The sequence below is a fragment of the Lissotriton vulgaris genome, chromosome 3_1, assembly GCF_964263255.1.
Source record: "Lissotriton vulgaris chromosome 3_1, aLisVul1.2, whole genome shotgun sequence".
NCBI lineage: Eukaryota > Metazoa > Chordata > Amphibia > Caudata > Salamandridae > Lissotriton > Lissotriton vulgaris.
The window spans coordinates 1363461521-1363479531 of NC_141689.1; the positions used below are offsets into that span (position 1 = coordinate 1363461521).

The window sequence follows — 18011 nt, forward strand, 5'->3', positions numbered from 1 at the left end:
GGTGGGAGGCTGGTGCCTCCCAGGATTGACACCTGGCCAGGGCCATTGTGTCAGCATCATTGGCTCAACTTCAGGCGCCCCGTCACGAGGGGTGGCGGGGTTTAGGGGGGTCGCCTGTCAGTTAACCCGCTCCGTTATTTGTATCACAAATAAACCTGCAACTTCTTTTCCCAAATTGCTTGTCTGTGTATTATTTGGGCGGTGAAAGTTGTGGGAGGGGGGGCGAGGTGTACCGATGCAACTACTATGAGGGATGCCCGATGTCCCTGCAAGGGACCCCCTGGGAGGGCAAACCCCGTAGTAGGGCGCAGGGAACCGAGGCCAGCCCTGGGAGGGAGGGGGCGGGGAGGCGGGGTCACGCTAGGCAGGCCACCACCCCCCATCCTCTGGGGGGTTATAGGCGAGCTCCTCCCCCTCGGCGGCCTCTTTGCTGCTGCCCCCTCCACCTTCGCGGTCGCAAGGCTGCCTCGCCAGCCTTAGGCCCGTTAGCCCCTCCTAGGCCCCTTTCCCTCACCCCACGACCCGGACGCAGGCCCGCGATTTCAGCTCCCCTCCCTACCGCTCACCCGCTGAAAGGGGGGAAGTGGTGAGGGGGGTTTTATTAATATTGTTTATGTCTCTTTCAGGTTGCAGGAGGTGTTACAGGGCGACCCCCCATGAAGGACAGGCGCAGGAACAGGACCTGAAGCCCCCGTGCAAATGCACAGCTATGAGTCATATATAAGCCGAGGGGCCCTTCTCGGGGACTTGGTTCAACGGCACCCCGTTATTCCTTAGGGCGGTTGTAAGCCTGAACAACCGGGGGTTTGCTAATAATGCCCCGCCTGGATGGGCAAGGTGTGAGTTGACTCTCCCTTGTCCGGAGGGTGGGGCAGGTGGACGATAGGTCCACCGGTGGGAGGCTGGTGCCTCCCAGGATTGACACCTGGCCAGGGCCATTGTGTCAGCATCATTGGCTCAACTTCAGGCGCCCCGTCACGAGGGGTGGCGGGGTTTAGGGGGGTCGCCTGTCAGTTAACCCGCTCCGTTATTTGTATCACAAATAAACCTGCAACTTCTTTTCCCAAATTGCTTGTCTGTGTATTATTTGGGCGGTGAAAGTTGTGGGAGGGGGGGCGAGGTGTACCGATGCAACTACTATGTGCATGTTCTCTTCCCTTCTCTGCGGATGGACTGCTATTGGTCTAAGGTCTGTGTTGGGCTAAAGTGTGGCACTACCTGCCATTTCAGCCGCAGATGCTGGGGAGCCAGAATATAGCTACTTGGACAGCTCATCTGCAAGCCTTTCACTGCTGAGGTTGATGAGGTCTGCGCCTGACCGTAGACGCAATTTGACATCTGTATTATACATTTGCAGCGTCATCACTGATTTCAATGGGGCATAGAAATTCTACAGTAGCAGTTCCCTGTACGCGACAGATTCCGGAGAATGTGATTTCCACTGACCTTCACTACCAAGGTGCGCCTACTTGTGACCCTGGGAAAGCCCTAGCTAAGGTCGTGCACAGGTGCTCCTGATCACTTTAGTCTGAAGGGCTGCTGCACGGTGAATCCGCCCTTCGTTTAAACACACAGCTCTCATGAGAAGGGTGATTTGTAATATCGTAAACTGGATGACTATCTCTTTTCGAGTGCTTTGCTTTATAAATAACCAATCCTTATAAATCTGATCACACCCAACACATGTTTTTGCATCTGCAGGATTTCTTTAACTGCCCATCTAAACATCTCTAAGCATTCTACAGCCCCAATATTTTACCGAACCCACCTAACTCATTTCTAAGTAAAGTGACGTGCGATTTCTGTAATTATGCACCAGAACATAATAGCTCAACAATCTTGCATCAACATTTCAGTTTTTTTTCCTGCTTTATCCATGTATGCATTTTTTTGACGAACGATAGCGCAGTGTTGCCTTGTGCATACAATTAATGATCTCTTGGTCACGAGGCAGTGACTTGTAACATTTGCATTTCAGCAAGGGAAGTTCGGGTGCCGAAGTTAACATGCGAAACATTTTAAGACTGAAATCCCATAAAAGAAAGGGTCTAACCCAAAAAATAAGGATACAAAATATTGAAATGGTTAGTGATGCAGGTATATAAGTGGCTACGGAAACAAATTCTGCGGAGGTGAATGGCCTTGGGGCATAGAAGAATTGGGAGGGGGTGTATTACTTAGTTGTTGAGGATCAATAGTTTCACTATAAATGTATTGTCGTGATTTGCAAGAGGATTTCCAAATCCTTTTTTATTTGCTCATTCTCATGAGGGGCTGAAATGTGTAGCTGTAGCGGTTTAGGGATTGAAATTCTTATCTCACTGTCAGTACAAAGCATGTGACAACATATGCTAAATTGTTTCTTATAGTGTGCATAATAGACTACAGTCAAATAAATTAATATACTCTTTTTTTGCATCTATTTATGCACTGGTATCTCATTTTGAGTTACTGTAAAAGCAGACAAGGTATCATCAATTGTTTGTTTAATCTTTGCTGCTTCTATTCTACAGTTGTCTTTAGTTAGAATTCTTATCAGTCTACTTTTCCCTTAACCCCTTCGGCGCTTATGACGGAACCATTCCGTCACGCGCCTCGGGTGAGCTGTGCTAGTGACGGAACAGTTCCGTCACGGCCCCCTCGACGCGCCTGCGCGGCGCGTTCTATTGAGCGGGCGCGTTTGTGACGGAACCGTTCCGTCACTAGCACAGCTCACCAGAGGCGCGTGACGGAGCGGTTCCGTCACAAGCGCAGGTGAGCCGTGCGACCCCCCCACCCCCTAGCACTGCGGCGGAATTACCCAAGGGTGGCAAGGTGCTGTCAGGAAGATTAAGCTAGCTATTGCCCAGAGTCACATGGCGCTGAGTTGGTCTGTCACCGGTGCCTGGGATTGAACCATGAGTCCCTGTGCTCAAGAGTCAGTTGCCCTGGCCACTGCGCCAAACTTCTTCCCTGAAGGGTATAGTGTTATTTGTCATATTTATTTCATTTATATCATTATTTCATTTTCGTGATTTGATATAATAAATTTGATGTAATTTATTTTTAAAAAACATCTGTTATCTCTTATCGTGTTCAGCGCCACACAATTCCACACCATGCAACATGTCTCACTCCACATAATACCACTTAACAGCACATAATTCAAGTGCAGCTAATTAAACTTTACTCAATAAAACATAAATCCACCCTACATAAATCCACTCTATGCCAAATAACAACAGTCCATATAAATACACTCCCCACCATGCCACATAATTCCACTCAATATAATTTCACTCAAAGCCACACTGTTCCATGCCACACTATTCTACTCCACATCACATAATTCAGCACCAAAACCACAGAATTCCATTCCACAACACAATTCCACTACACACCACATATATCCAATTCAAAATACATAATTCAACTTCATACCACAAAATTCAAGATCACACCACATAATTAAACTCCATTACATAACACCCCACAACACAAAATACCATACCACATAATTGCACTCCATGACACAGAATCCCACTCTACATAATTCCAATACACTAAAAAACACATAATTACTAACCACATAATATAACTGTACGCCATGCCACATACTTCCACAACACAAATCCACTCCACACCAGAGAATGCCACAGCTAAAAATTCCAATCAACCCACATAATTTTGCTGCACACCACATATAACCACTCCACTCCATGACACATAGGTAAGAAACATTTACATTTAAAAGCCAGTAGCTCATTTTTTTTGTAACACCCAAACACACACATCTGGAGCTTAGCTCCTACCTATTTGTTCTTTCTCCTCACCAGAGGCAAAGTTAGCCACACCGCTTTACACCACACAATTCAACTCCACACATTTCCAATCCACACCACATAATTCAACACCAAACTATATGATACAACTCAACACAATTAAACACACCACATGCATCCAAGCCACACCACAAAATTCCACATCATGCCACAAAACTCAACAGCACACCACATAATTAAACTTCACTACATGCCACTCAACAATACAAAATGCCATTCCACATAATTGCACTCCTTAACACCCAATCCACATAATTCCAGTATACTCAATACACATAATTACTAGCCAAATCATTGCACAGCCCACCATACCACATAATTCCACTCCACAAATCCACTCCACACCACACAATTCCTCGCCACACAATAACACAACTAACTAATCCAATCCAAAGCACATATTTCCACTACACACCACATAAATACACTCCAAATAACACATAAGTAAAAACATTGTCAATTACAATGCCAATAGCTCTAACTCAAACAAATGCGAGACATATTGCATTTCTAATGTTTTTTTTCTAATTAGCTTAAATAGTGTTAAAGGGCTCCTCTACTTTAAAACAATCACGTTTGCACCAAACAGTGTAGCGTGCAAATCGCTGAACATGTATGGAAATTTTAATCTGAAATTCACCTTAGCGTGCAAATCGCTGATTAAATATAACTTGCTGATCTTCACTAAACATGGAATGTGCCAATTTGCATGTATCTGAATGCATATTTTTTGATTAGCACATGTACACCACACACATTGGCGCTTGAAGTGTTCAAAAGTCACACCAATGCTGCTCTGCAAGCCTTATTAGCATGCGAATCATGAAAACGTTTCGAAAAGGCTGATCTGCACTCACAACAAGGGATGTGCCAACTGTAGAAAAGCGTGCACATCGCGGCAGAAATTCCTAGATATTAAATGGAAATTAATACTGCGCAAGCAGTACCAGTTATGCCCACTGTATGTCACCCAACAGCAAGGAAACGTGTGGTAAAGCTTAAATATTCACCTCATTGATGCAGGAGTGAAAAGAAACCCTCACGAAATTAAAAAGTTTACCACTCGAAGGGTGGAAACATGATGACGACTGCCTCAGTGAGCACGAGAGAGAGAATACGTGCAGGAAACTGCCAGTACCAGGAACAGGCCTCACGTTGCCTAGGAATTAAATTTACCGGTAATTCAATCTTCTTTCACAACTCCCTTAATTCCAAAGTACATAGGGACCTATTTACAAGCCCCTTGCGCCAATTTTGTGTCATGTTTAACATTGGAAAAGTGACATACGGGTGGTGCAAGCGGATTGTAAATATGCCCTTAATTTTCTCTCACGCACCAAGACCACAGCCTAAGAAATGCGGTGGCCCCAGTCAAATAGTAAATCCATTTGAACTACACAGAGTCTGCACGCCTTACCATGTAATGGCTGACATGTTGATATCACACTGCAGCATTACTTGGGCGTCCTTGATGCTTTCCAGGTATCTGTGCTTGCGTGCCCTTCCAAAATAAATGCGTGGATTCCTCTGTGGATTTCCTGACCCCTCTGAATGCTGTAATGTTCTCAGTGTGGGGTGACGGTCCAGTTCACCTCCGTTACGTAATGCGCTTGTGTAAAATAAAGAGGCGGGCCCAGCGGCGGTAGTTGGGACCGTGCTACAAACACAACCACATGTGTAGCGTCCTTTATTGGCAGCTACAGAGCGCGCATGGTCCCCCAAAAATGAGGCCCATTACACTGGCGATGAGGCGGTAGCGAATGCACGCTACTCAACAGCTCGATACTCGTCTGCCCTGCACGCATCAGGGGTTCTGCTACCCTGGGTCCACGCTGTCTTTCCCGCGCCTACCCAGCCCTCCGTGCTCCCCCTGGAGAGCGTCCACAGCTGGTATCGCAAATCGGGTGACAAGGAAAGGACACCTGTGAGTGTCTGAGCAACATCTGCCCTCTGCCAGGCAGCTGCTTGTCCCCACTGTGCTAAAGCAGTGCACGTGCCACAAGGTGCTCCACACACTCGGCCCAGATGTCGTCGATCCCAGCTATTGAACCATTTGTGGTGGATGGTGCCCTGTCATCTTTGGCCCCGAAATGGAAGTACTGGACGGAACGCCTTCAGTTGTACTCCAAAGAGGCAGGCATTGCCCGCGAGAGACGCAGGGCACTACTCTTACACTTGGGAGGTAAGGACATTCATCACATTTATAAGACACTGGTGGAGGCCACACCCAAGACGTATGTGACATTGCTGAATGCACACTTTGATCCCATGGCAAACAGGGACTATGAGAGATTCATTTGCCGCCAGGCCAAACAAGAAGCTGAGGAATTGTTAGACACGTTCCATGGTCGCCTAAAAGAACTGGCCAGCATGTGTGGCTTCCAGGATGAACAGGAAGAAATCAGGGCCCAGATCATATAGGGCTGCTACTCCTCGAAGCTAAGAGAGACCATACTCCAGGAGTCTGGTAAATCTTTGGCTGACATTCTCATATTAGGACGGTCTAAGGAGTTGTCGAAGGCCAGGGCATTGCACATGGAGGCTGCCCTCCACTGCCTTGTAAAGGTTAAACAAGCGAACGTCGGGAAGGCCAAACCACGCCTATCTCCAGGCAATCGCCCACAGGTCAAGGGGAGAGAATGCGGATACTGCGGAGGCACACCCCACCGCATGCAGGACTGCCCAGCGAAAGGGAAGAAGGTGCACAGTCTGTGGCAGGATAAACCATTTTGCGGCCGTGTGCAGGTAGTTGAAGCAACAGAAAGGAACGGCCCAGGCAGTAGGCAAATCGCCCGATAGTGAGGACATGGATGACGATACTGGAGACTATCCCGTCCACTACATGCTTGCAGTGGACCACCCACAGCAGAAAAGGCGCAGGCTTCCAAAATGCTGTATTCGGATCCACAACCAGGAAGTGCAAGCCACCATAGACACTGGTGCTTCAATAGAGCTGATGGCCGTCAACGTGTACAGAAATCTAAGTCCACTGCAAGAGGCCAAAATCTGCGTGTTTGCATATGGGCAGAAGATGCCCATCCCGCTCCTGGGGTGCTTCAAAACCAAACTTCGACATCAAGACCTGAGCATCCCCACCACATTGTATGTGACAGAAGAAGGGAGCAGTATGCTGGTCACTGGCTATGCAGCGGAAGAGCTGCAGCTGATCTCTTTTGCCCTCACCATCCAGGAAGAAGAATTGACGGCCATCATGGAAGAGTTTGATGATGTCTTCCAAGGAATAGGATGCCTGAAAGGAAAAGCGGTCTCGCTCCACATAGACCAATCAGTTCAACCAGTGGCGCTGAGACACCGACGCATAGCGTTCCACTTAAGACAGAAAGTTGAAGATGAACTGGAGGCGCTAGAATGGCAGGGAATTATAGAGCAGGTCAGTGGGCCCACCCCCTGGGTGTCACCAATCGCAGTGGTCAGAAAGCCAAAGCAGCCAGCCAAGTCTGCATCTGTGTGGACATGCGCCTTCCAAACGTGGCCATTAAGAGGGAGTGTCACATAACCCCCACTATTGATGACATCCTAAGTGAGTTGAATGTTGCCGTCAGGTTCTCGAAAATAGACTTACGCTCAGGGTATCACCAATTGCCTCTACATCCAGATTCCAGGTACATCACTACCTTCTCCACCCATGAGGGCCTGAGAAGATACAAGAGGCTCAACTTCGGGATTTCGAGCGCCGACTAGGTATTTCAGAACACCATTAGAAAAGCCCTGAGTGGGCTCCCAGGAGTCCAGGCTCTGGTCCCATCCCAAGAAGAGCGTTCCCAGTATCAACTGCGGAGCAATCTTGCCCCTCCTCCCATCTGGCAGGATTCTTTGTGTGAGGATCCACAGTCATGTGAGAGGCTGCGACCGAGAGCTTCGTCATGTAGCCGGAGTGGGACTCATCCTGAACTGGTAACAGATTGTTTGGTTTTATGGTATTGTGTTTAATTAAGGTGAAGAATGTAATGTTCTCAGTGCGTGATGACGGTCCAGTTCCCCTCCGCACACAGCGTTCGCTTGGATGCTGGCGCATGACGTAATGCACTTGTATAATTTAAAGAGGCGGGCCTTGTGGCGGTAGTTGGGACCGCGCTATGAAAACAACCACATGTGTAGCGTCCTTTAGCCACAGTGGGAGCATGGTCCCCCACAAATGAGGCCCATTACAAATGCCTCGCCTGGTCTGAATCATCGCCAAAAATTTAGTAACAAATGTTGCACTCACGTTAGTGTAGGAGTAGAGTAGTTTATTTCTCAGAAGTCGGGAGAATTCAACCATCCCCAGTCAGGCACAGCCAACGATCACCAACTGACATAACGTACCCTGACCACACCAGGGCCAAAGTGACAACACAAAATGTTGTGAGATCACCAAGGTCCCAGCCTGGCCAAGGCAAGATAAGCCCAATATGACACTTTTTTGTTTTGCTTTAAGTGAATGAGGGTGGCTTGTCTCACTTACTATGGCTAGCACTGAGAAAGAATGAAAACCACTAAGAGCCCCATTGTCAGTGCTTTTCATGCCTTTTGCCAACCCTGAAAGCACATGATCTCATCTGATCTCAGAAGTTAAGCAGGGTCGGGCCTGTTTAGTACCTGGATTGGATATCGCCAGGGAAAACCATGTGCTGTTTTGCTTTAGGTGAATAAGGGTGGCTTGTCTCGCTAACTATGCCAACATTGAAAAAGAATGAAAAAAGTGAAGAGCCCCAGAGTCAGTGCTTTTCATACCTACAGCATACTACCCTGAAAGCATCTGATCTCAGAAGTTAAGTAGGGTTGGGCTTCGTAAGTACATGAATGGGAGACTCAAAGTCAGTGTGTTTGATTCCTACTGTCATACAATCCTGGAAGGAAATTATCTCGTCTTATCTCAGAAGTTAAGTAGGGTCGGGCCATGTTAGCACCTTAGTGGGAGACCGCCTAGGAATACCAGGTGCTGTAGTGTTTTGTTTTTTGTGTTGTTATAGGTGAATGAGGCTGTCTTGTCTTGCTTACTATGGCCAGCACTCAAGAAGAATGAAAAAAGCTAAGACCCTCAAAGTCAGTGCTTTTCATACCTACTACCATACCACCCTGAAAGCACTTGATCTTGTTTAATGTAAGAAGTTAAGCAGGGTCGGGCCTGTTTAGTACCTGGATGGGAGACTACCTCTGAATACCAGGTGCTGCAGGCATTTACTTCTTTCTTGTTGCTTTAGGTGAATGACAGTGGCTTGTCTCACTAAAGCCATACCATCCTGAAAGCTTCAGAACTCAGAAGTTAAGCTGGGTCGGGCCTGGTTAGTACCTGAATGGAAGACCGCCTGGGAATACCAGGTGCTGTAGGCTTTTGGTTTTGCTTTCGGTGAATGAGGGTGCCTTGTCTCTCTTACAATGGCCAGCATTGAAGAAGAATGAAAAAAGCTAAGAGCCCCAAAGTAAGTGATTTTCATACCTATGGCCATACCACCATGAAGGACCCTGATCTTGTCCAATCTCAGTTAAGCTGAGTCTGGCTTGGTTAGTACCTGGATGGTAGAACGCCTGAGAATACCAGCTGCTGTAGGCTTTTGTTGTTGTTTTTGTTTAGGTGAATGAGGGTGGCTTGTCTTGCTTACTATGGCCAGCACTGAAAAAGAATGATAAAGGCTAAGAGCCCCAAAGTCACTGCTTTTTATACCTACGGCCATACCTCAGTGAAATCACCCGATCACGTCTGATCTATGAAGTTAAGCAGTGTTGGGCTTAGTTAGTAACTGGATCGGAGACTGCCTGGGAATAGCAGGTGCTTTAGGCATTTTGCTTTTTTCCATTTTGCTTTAGGTGACTGAAGATGACTTATCTCACTTACTATGGCCAGCAGTGAAGAAGAATAAATAAATCTAAGTGCCCCAAAGTCAGTGCTTTTCATGCCTACAGCCATACCACCCTGAAATCGCCTAAGCTCGTCTGCTCTCAGAAGTTTAGCAAGGTCAAGCCTGGTTAATACCTGAATGGGAAACCACCTGGGAATACCAGGTGCTGTAGGCTTTTGGTTTTCGTAATGTTTTCCTTTAGGTGAATGAAGGGGGTTTATCTCGCTTACTATGGCCTGCACAAAAGAAGAATGAACAAGTTAACAGACCCAAAGTCATTGCATTTCATGCCTACAGCCATACCACCCTGTAAGGAAATGATCTCGTCTGATCCTAGAAGTTAAGCAGGGTTGGGCTTGGTTAAGGCCTGGTTAGTACCTGGGCGGGGGACTGCCTGGGAATACCAGGTGCTGTTGGCTTTTTTTTGTTTTACTTTAGGTGACTGAGGGTGGCTTGTCTCTCTTAGGAAGGCCAGCACTGAAGAAGAATGAAAAAAGCTAACATCCCTATGGCCATATAACTCTGAAAGCATCATATCTTGTCTGATCTCAGAAGTTAAGCAGGGCTGGGCATGGTTAGTACCTGGATGGGAGAACGTATGGGAATACAAGGTGCTGTAGGCTTTTTCCTTTTTTAGGTCTTGGATAGACAGTGCTTGGGCTGTCTCTTTGAGACATGTACTTGAAGCTACATACACTCTCTGCTCTTCTATTAAATTGGCTGCTGTCACTGTCCTTTATAAATGTTGGCTTTTCATTTGTAAACAGGCTTGTTAGTCCCTCCTTAGTACCTCCTTGTCTCCTATTGTCACCTCCTACGAGGACTGGCTCTTTTACACGTGTTGTTACTTAGTAAGTTTCATTTGTGGTCTGTCTGCACTATTTTCTTAAACAAGATTCTCCCACCTGCAGTTCCAGGCACACTTTTTGCGTCCTAGTTAACACACAGCATTTGTATCCTGATAGTCAGTGCGTCTGGAGGGTGCCTGCTCTGTTTACAGCACTTAACAACTCCTGCTCCCTTCCTGCATGTTTTAATAATTGTTGACATACTTTATCAGCACTGCGCTCATTTCAATTTTATGGTTGTGTATTATCCCAGCTCTTATGTCCCACTTTCTGTGCTCTCTCTCCCCCTCCCAATCAGTCAGCAGGTTCCAGCCTGCCTCACAGCACAGCCAGGCCTCAGAGCAGGGGGCACTGCTGTCTGTGCCTGCCCTGATCTTAACAGCTATTCCAGCTGGGGACTGGCTCTGGTCTCCAGGAAGAACAGCAGGGCATGAGCTCTTTCTATGAGCTCTTAGTTTCTATCAGTGCAGCGCCCTTTCAGGGTACCACCCTGGATAGCTTCCACTCTCCTTTCTCCCCTACCCCTGTTCCTCTACCGAATCTCTCTGCTCTCTGCTCTCCGTCTTCCCTCCCTTCCAGTGGGTCACGGGGTTGCCTCACAGAGGAGCCTGGTGGAGGAGATGGTGTTCTGTGCTGCCAGATGAGCATCATAAACAAGGCCTGGTTTTTTCAAGTGCTGACACCCTTCTTTAACAATCGAAATATTCTGCAGCACTAATTAAAGGCACCAATGCACTTTGACATTTATACAGAGACAAGAGTAGAAAGTAGGTATGGAAAGTACACACTATGCTTTCCCTGCTTTGGAGTCAACATGATGTAACCACACTTAATATACAAAACTTCCCTACTATTTTTTCTTTAAAATACTGCTTCTTTAGGATATCTCAATTAGGATTTTATTCACAATTATGTATTTCTGTTGCTAACATGCTGCTTATTTGCTAAATTGAAATGTATTTCTGTTGTGGTTTTCATACATTTTCATTATTTTGCACACTTTTTTTTGAGACTGTGCTTTGTAATGGGTGTGTTATGTAATATGCTGTTTGTCTACCATAACACGCAGAAGTGAAAGTTATCTATGTTATATTTTAATTTATTATCCACAATATTGCTTTTGTTCTGATGTGTAATAAATATGCTGTGAATTGTTTTTCAGTGTACTGGGTCTCAATGTATTGTGGCTAAAATTTACTTTTGACTGTCTGCAATTTTTTTTTTACTATGTACAGTTGCTAACTTCAAAGTGAGCACCTGTATCCCTTTATTTTGCCAATGTTTTTTTTTTCATCCTAGTTCTATCATATACTAGTTCTTTGCTGAAATACAACATATTTGTACTCTAGTGTATATATATATATATATAAAAAAATATATATATATATATATATATATATATATATATATATATATATATATATATATATATATATATATATATATATTTATATATATATATATATATATATAAAATCGACTTTTGACTTTTCCTTTCTGGTCAAAAACACACGAACAACTTCTTGCTGAAGAAACGCTTTAATGCAGGTTTCAGGCAAAAAACTCTACGCGTTTCAGGAGCTCACCTCCCTTGTTCACGAGTAACAATGTTGTGCTCACGATAGGTTTTTAAACAAACATGTGACATTCAAGTGCATAATCATAGAAAGCAGACTAGCGCTGCAAAAATAACAAGTGTATAGATACTAATGGTAATATTTAGCCGAGTAAGGACCTGACAGCATCTTCAAGTTAATCATTCTGTGCAAGGCTTTCTGACCAGTTAGAGCATATGCAATGACATATTTCATGTTCCACTCTTGCAAATGTAAAATTGTCAACATAAATCATTTTTTTGTAATTCACCATTGGTAATCGCTAGTAAGCTAATTCTTATAGCAGTTTTATATCTGAGTGCCACAGAGTTATTCTGCCCAAGTGGGCTTATATTCATAACTCCTTCTGCTGTACAATCTGTAAACATTTATTCTTCAACCATCGCCATTACTTAGCAAATGCATTACTGCGCTCTTTCAACTGTTGGGGGTATTCATAATACTGTCACTGCTTATCAAAGTTTATAATGATTAGTTATGCCAGCTCCTGGCTGGGTTACCTCACTCCCGAATCAGCATGACTCTACTGATGTGGTTAGGAAACTAAAAATCCTTTTGCCCTAGTGGGCATATAACCATCCATAGCTTGTCTGACAGTCATTCTGCTCTCCTGGGCATATATTTAAACCCCTCATTCTCAAACGGTCAGTTTTAAGTCCACATTTTCTCTCTTTTCTGTCCTCTTATACTCGGCTGACATGCATCCAAATTTTTTTCTCTTCTATTCTTCATTAGTATCTATGAAAATACATAGACAAAAATTATATTAACCACACATATTTCAACTTCACCCTGTGAATTAAAAAAACTTCTCATAGTTATTTAATGATGCGAGACTAAACGATATCATTCTTCATGTCCTAAGGACTGGAGTGGTTCAAAACTCGTGGTTGCATTTTCAAAGCAATGTTACACAGTATCTCTCAGTATTACATTAGGCCATTCACAACAATTAATATTTCATATATTCTCTCCTCTGTCTGCGTTATAAATCGACCTTACAATCTCTCCAATACTTAGTGTTATTAAACCTAAAATACATGACCAACAGTCCTGGACTTAAATTTCTTGTATTAGCATTGCTGTCCCCTTAGCCTAGATGAGTTTCCAGTTCCTCATCGCAGTTATGTCCGATCGGTACTGTTGTCTGATATTTAATAATCAGCCTGGATTCTAGTCTCCGCAATTTTTGGATTTTGTTTCCCCCTCTATCATCGTGTTTGACCATGTCCAACACACAGAATCTCAATAAGTTGGTATTCTGGTTATGCTCTGTCTGAAAGTGCCTTGCCATGGGGTAAGCCTTGTCGCAGTTCTTGATGGCCCTTAAATGTTCCAGAATTCTGATTTTGGCTCTGTGTATCGTGCTGCCTATATAGGCCTTATCACAGGGACAGAATAAAGCATATACAGCAAACTCTGTGTTGCACGATGTGTGATCCTGTATCACGAAGGGTTCTGTATGCGGTGAAAGTTTTACTTCTTTACAAAAAAAAACCCTGTATCCCCATTGGTTTGTCTTTTGTTGGAATTATAGCACTACATAGCTCATCCTTCAGAGACTTAGTTTTTTTTAAAGTTATCTGAGGATATGGTTCCACATACCCTGCAATCTCGGGATCTGTTTGCAAGACAGCCTGGACAAAATTGAGAAAGACATAAAAATGAAGAAACAACGTAAATTCCAAAGAGACTTGGTTGACTATCAGAAAGGTCAAATAATAACATTTGCCAAAAAATACGACAAAATGAGAGGAGCGTTGCAAACTACAAGCGCTGCAAATTCAACAACGGTGACACAACCAGAGGAAAGTGGATTGCAAGTTAATAATGAAACATCAACAGAAGGGAGTCTAATGAGCGGAAGCGATGCATCCAGCATACAAGGTTTTTCAGGAGTAATAACCAATATTTTAACGGAGTTCAATATGGTCATGAAGGGAAGAGAAGCCAACAACAGGCAATCCTTTCAAAGTCGAGGAAGAGGAAACAGAGGAGGCAGAAGCAGGAATACCTCAGCTATGGGAGATCTAGGAAGCCCAGTGGGACGAAGAACAAGGAGCCAACTGAAGGCGAAATAATGGAGAGACAGACTGTCGTAAATCTTTCGCAGAGGAAACTCACCACATATGAGGTAGAACTTTTATCTTTGGGGTTAAGTTTCTGTCCCTCTAGAACCTTTAACTTTACAAAAAGTCGTATAGACCTATTTTTCTTCACTAGAAAATTGAGGATAAGAAAGTGGTTGCCTGTAAGGTTACAGATAAATCTATAACATCTAGAGAAAAACCTAACAGTATGAGTATGGCGGAGGCAGAATTAGTACACTCACTAAGAATTCTAGCGGAAGAAGTTGAGGACACAAGTTGCCCTTACGAAAGATTTCGAACTGAAAACATAGCCTTAGATATGAGCGCTAATAGTGGCTTTAGGCCAAAATAAACTTTTCTCCCCCAGCTGAAGAATGATGCTATCGATGTGTTTGAAAGGGGCATGAGCAAAGAGCTGCAACACATTTCTAATAAAAAACCAAAATGCTGGAGCAATATAAATAATCAACAACGTAAGGCTTTGCTGAATTTAAAAAATGACTCCAGTATAGTGATAAAAAAATCAGATAAGGGAGGCAATGTAGTGGTGCAGGCTAAAACTGACTATGTACAGGAGGGACTACTGCAATTGTCAGACCAGACAAAATATTGCAGAAGCAACCACATGGAATACGAGACATCACTACGGTTATTCCATGCTTTACTCCAGGAGTGGAAAGGGAAGGGACTGATAGAAACGGAAGAGTTCAGATTTCTAGAATGCAAGTCCCCTAGACTCCCAGCCTTATATCTTCTACCGAAGATCCATAAGGACAGAAGAAATCCACCAGGGAGACCAATAGTCTCGTCAATAGGAAGTTGCCTGGAACATGCCTCACAATATGTAGACTTTTTCCTACAAGGTTGGGTACAGGGTTTGCCATCCTATGTAAAAGATTCGGGAGCTTTTCTAAAGTTCATAGAGACACTAAAATGGGATGAGAACTACACATTATTATCACTTGATGTAGTTGGACTATACACTTGTATTCCCCATACACTGGGGCTGATGGCTTGTAAACACTTCTTATCCAGAAGATCAATTTCCCACCTCTGCCACACACAAATGCTTCTAAAGATAATGGAACTGTGTCTGACCCAAAACTACTTCCTCTTCGACTCTAAAATCTATAGGCAGGTCCTCGGTACTTCCATGGGGACTTGATTTTCGCCGAGCTTTGCGGGTCTCTTCATGGGGTACTGGGAAGAGGAAGTAGCGTATAGGTCATGGGTCAGATACATCGATGACATTTTTGTGGTTTGGTCAGGTTCAGAAATGGAAGCAAATAACTTTGTGGAGGAGCTCAACTCCAATGAATTCAACCTAAAATTCACTAGCCAGTGGGCTGAGAAGAGTCTGGATTTCCTTGATTTCAGACTTAAAGTGGAAAACAACAGATTAGAAAGTATTCTATACAGAAAGACAACAGCAGGGAATAGCCTGCTACATGCACGCAGTTGCCATCAGAGCTCATTGATACAGAGCATTCCGATAGGAGAACTCTTAAGAGCAAAAAGGAACTGCAGCACATCTGTAACCTTTAAAGAGGAGGAAACTAACATGATTGAAAGATTTAGAGCGAGAGGATACACTGAAAAAACAATCGACAGGGCCAGAAGGATTGTGGCTGAAAGAAGCAGAGAATCACTGTTAATAGAAAAGGACAAAACAGTGGAAGATAAGGAAAATATGAAAACACGCTTCATCACCACATACAGCAGTCAAGCGTTTATGATTAAACGCAGCCTAAAAAAATTCTGGCCTGTCTTGCAAACAGATTCCGAGATTGCAGGGTATGTGGAACCATATCCTCAGATAACTTTCAAAAAAACTAAGTCTCTGAAGGATGAGTTATGTAGTGCTATAATTCCAACAAAAGACAAACCAATGGGGATACAGGGGTTTTTCCCTTGTAGAAACTGTAAAGCGTGCAAACATAGCAAAAATTGTAAAGAAGTAAAACTTTCACTGCATACAGAACCCTTCGTGATACAGGATCACACATCGTGCAACCCAGAGTTTGCTGTATACTCTTTATTCTGTCCCTGTGATAAGGCCTATATAGGCAGCACGATACACAGAGTCAAAATCAGAATTCTGGAACATTTAAGGGCCATCAAGAACTGCGACAAGGCTTACCCCATGGCAAGGCACTTTCAGACAGAGCATAACCAGAATACCAACTTATTGAGATTCTGTGTGTTGGACATGGTCAAACACGATGATAGAGGGGGAAACAAAATCCAAAAATTGCGGAGACTAGAATCCAGGCTGATTATTAAATATCAGACAACAGTACCGATCGGACATAACTGCGATGAGGAACTGGAAACTCATCTAAGCTAAGGGGACAGCAATGCTAATACAAGAAATTTAAGTCCAGGACTGTTGGTCATGTATTTTGGGTTTAATAACACTAAGTATTGGAGAGATTGTAAGGTCGATTTATAACGCAGACAGAGGAGAGAATATATGAAATATTAATTGTTGTGAATGACCTAATGTAATACTGAGAGATACTGTGTAACATTGCTTTGAAAATGCAACCACGAGTTTTGAACCACTCCAGTCCTTAGGACATGAAGAATGATATCGTTTAGTAACGCATCATTAAATAACTATGAGAAGTTTTTTAAATTCACAGGGTGAAGTTGACATATGTGTGGTTAATATAATTTTTGTCTATGTATTTTCATAGATACTAATGAAGAATAGAAGAGAAAAAAATTTGGATGCATCTCAGCCGAGTATAAGAGGTTGGAAAAGAGAGAAAATGTGGACTTAAAACTGACCGTTTGAGAATGAGGGGTTATATATATAATCCCAGGAGAGCAGAATGACTGTCAGACAAGCTATGGATGGTTATATGCCCACTAGGGCAAAAGGATTTTTAGTTTCCTAACCACATCAGTAGAGTCATGCTGATTCGGGAGTGAGGTAACCCAGCCAGGAGCTGGCATAACTAATCATAATAAACTTTGATAAGCAGTGACAGTATTATGAATACCCCCAACAGTTAAAAGAGCGCAGTAATGCATTTGCTAAGTAATGGCGATGGTTAAAGAATAAATGTTTACAGATTGTACAGCAGAAGGAGTTATGAATATAAGCCCACTTGGGCAGAATAACTCTGTGGCACTCAGATATAAAACTGCTATAAGAATTAGCTTAATAGCGATTACCAATGGTGAATTACAAAAAAATGATTTATGTTGACAATTTTACATTTGCAAGTGTGGAACATGAAATATGTAACTGCATATGCTCTAACTGGTCAGAAAGCCTTGCACAGAATGATTAACTTGAAGATGCTGTCAGGTCCTTACTCGGCTAAATATTACCATTAGTATCTATACACTTGTTATTTTTGCAGCGCTAGTCTGCTTTCTATGATTATGCACTTGAAAGTCACATGTTTGTTTAAAAACCTATCGTGAGCACAACACTGTTACTCGTGAACAAGGAAGGTGAGCTCCTGAAATGCGTAGAGTTTTTTGCCTGAAACCTGCATTAAAGCGTTTCTTCAGCAAGAAGTTGTTCGTGTGTTTTTGACGAGAAAGGAAAAGTCAAAAGTCGATTTTATGTGAAGGCTCGCTGCCTACACGCGAACCGCCTTCGTGAAGTGGCTCGAGGGAGCGGCGCTTGGCGGCTGCCAAGCAACTTGGAATTGGAAATATATATATATATTTCTATACTACTATTATAAAGAGAGAACTGTGTCCTTTGAGCCAGGTAAACTCGAAAAGTACACCACCAATCAAAACACCCAAGACATCTTTGAAAACCTCAGGGCAA

The 18011-nt window shown here is 43.7% G+C and overlaps 1 pseudogene; it reads left to right on the forward strand.

Moving 5' to 3' along the window:
* The first annotated feature begins 9717 nt into the window (after positions 1–9717).
* LOC147727906 (5S ribosomal RNA) lies at positions 9718–9836 on the forward strand (annotated as a pseudogene).
* Positions 9837–18011: the final 8175 nt, after the last annotated feature.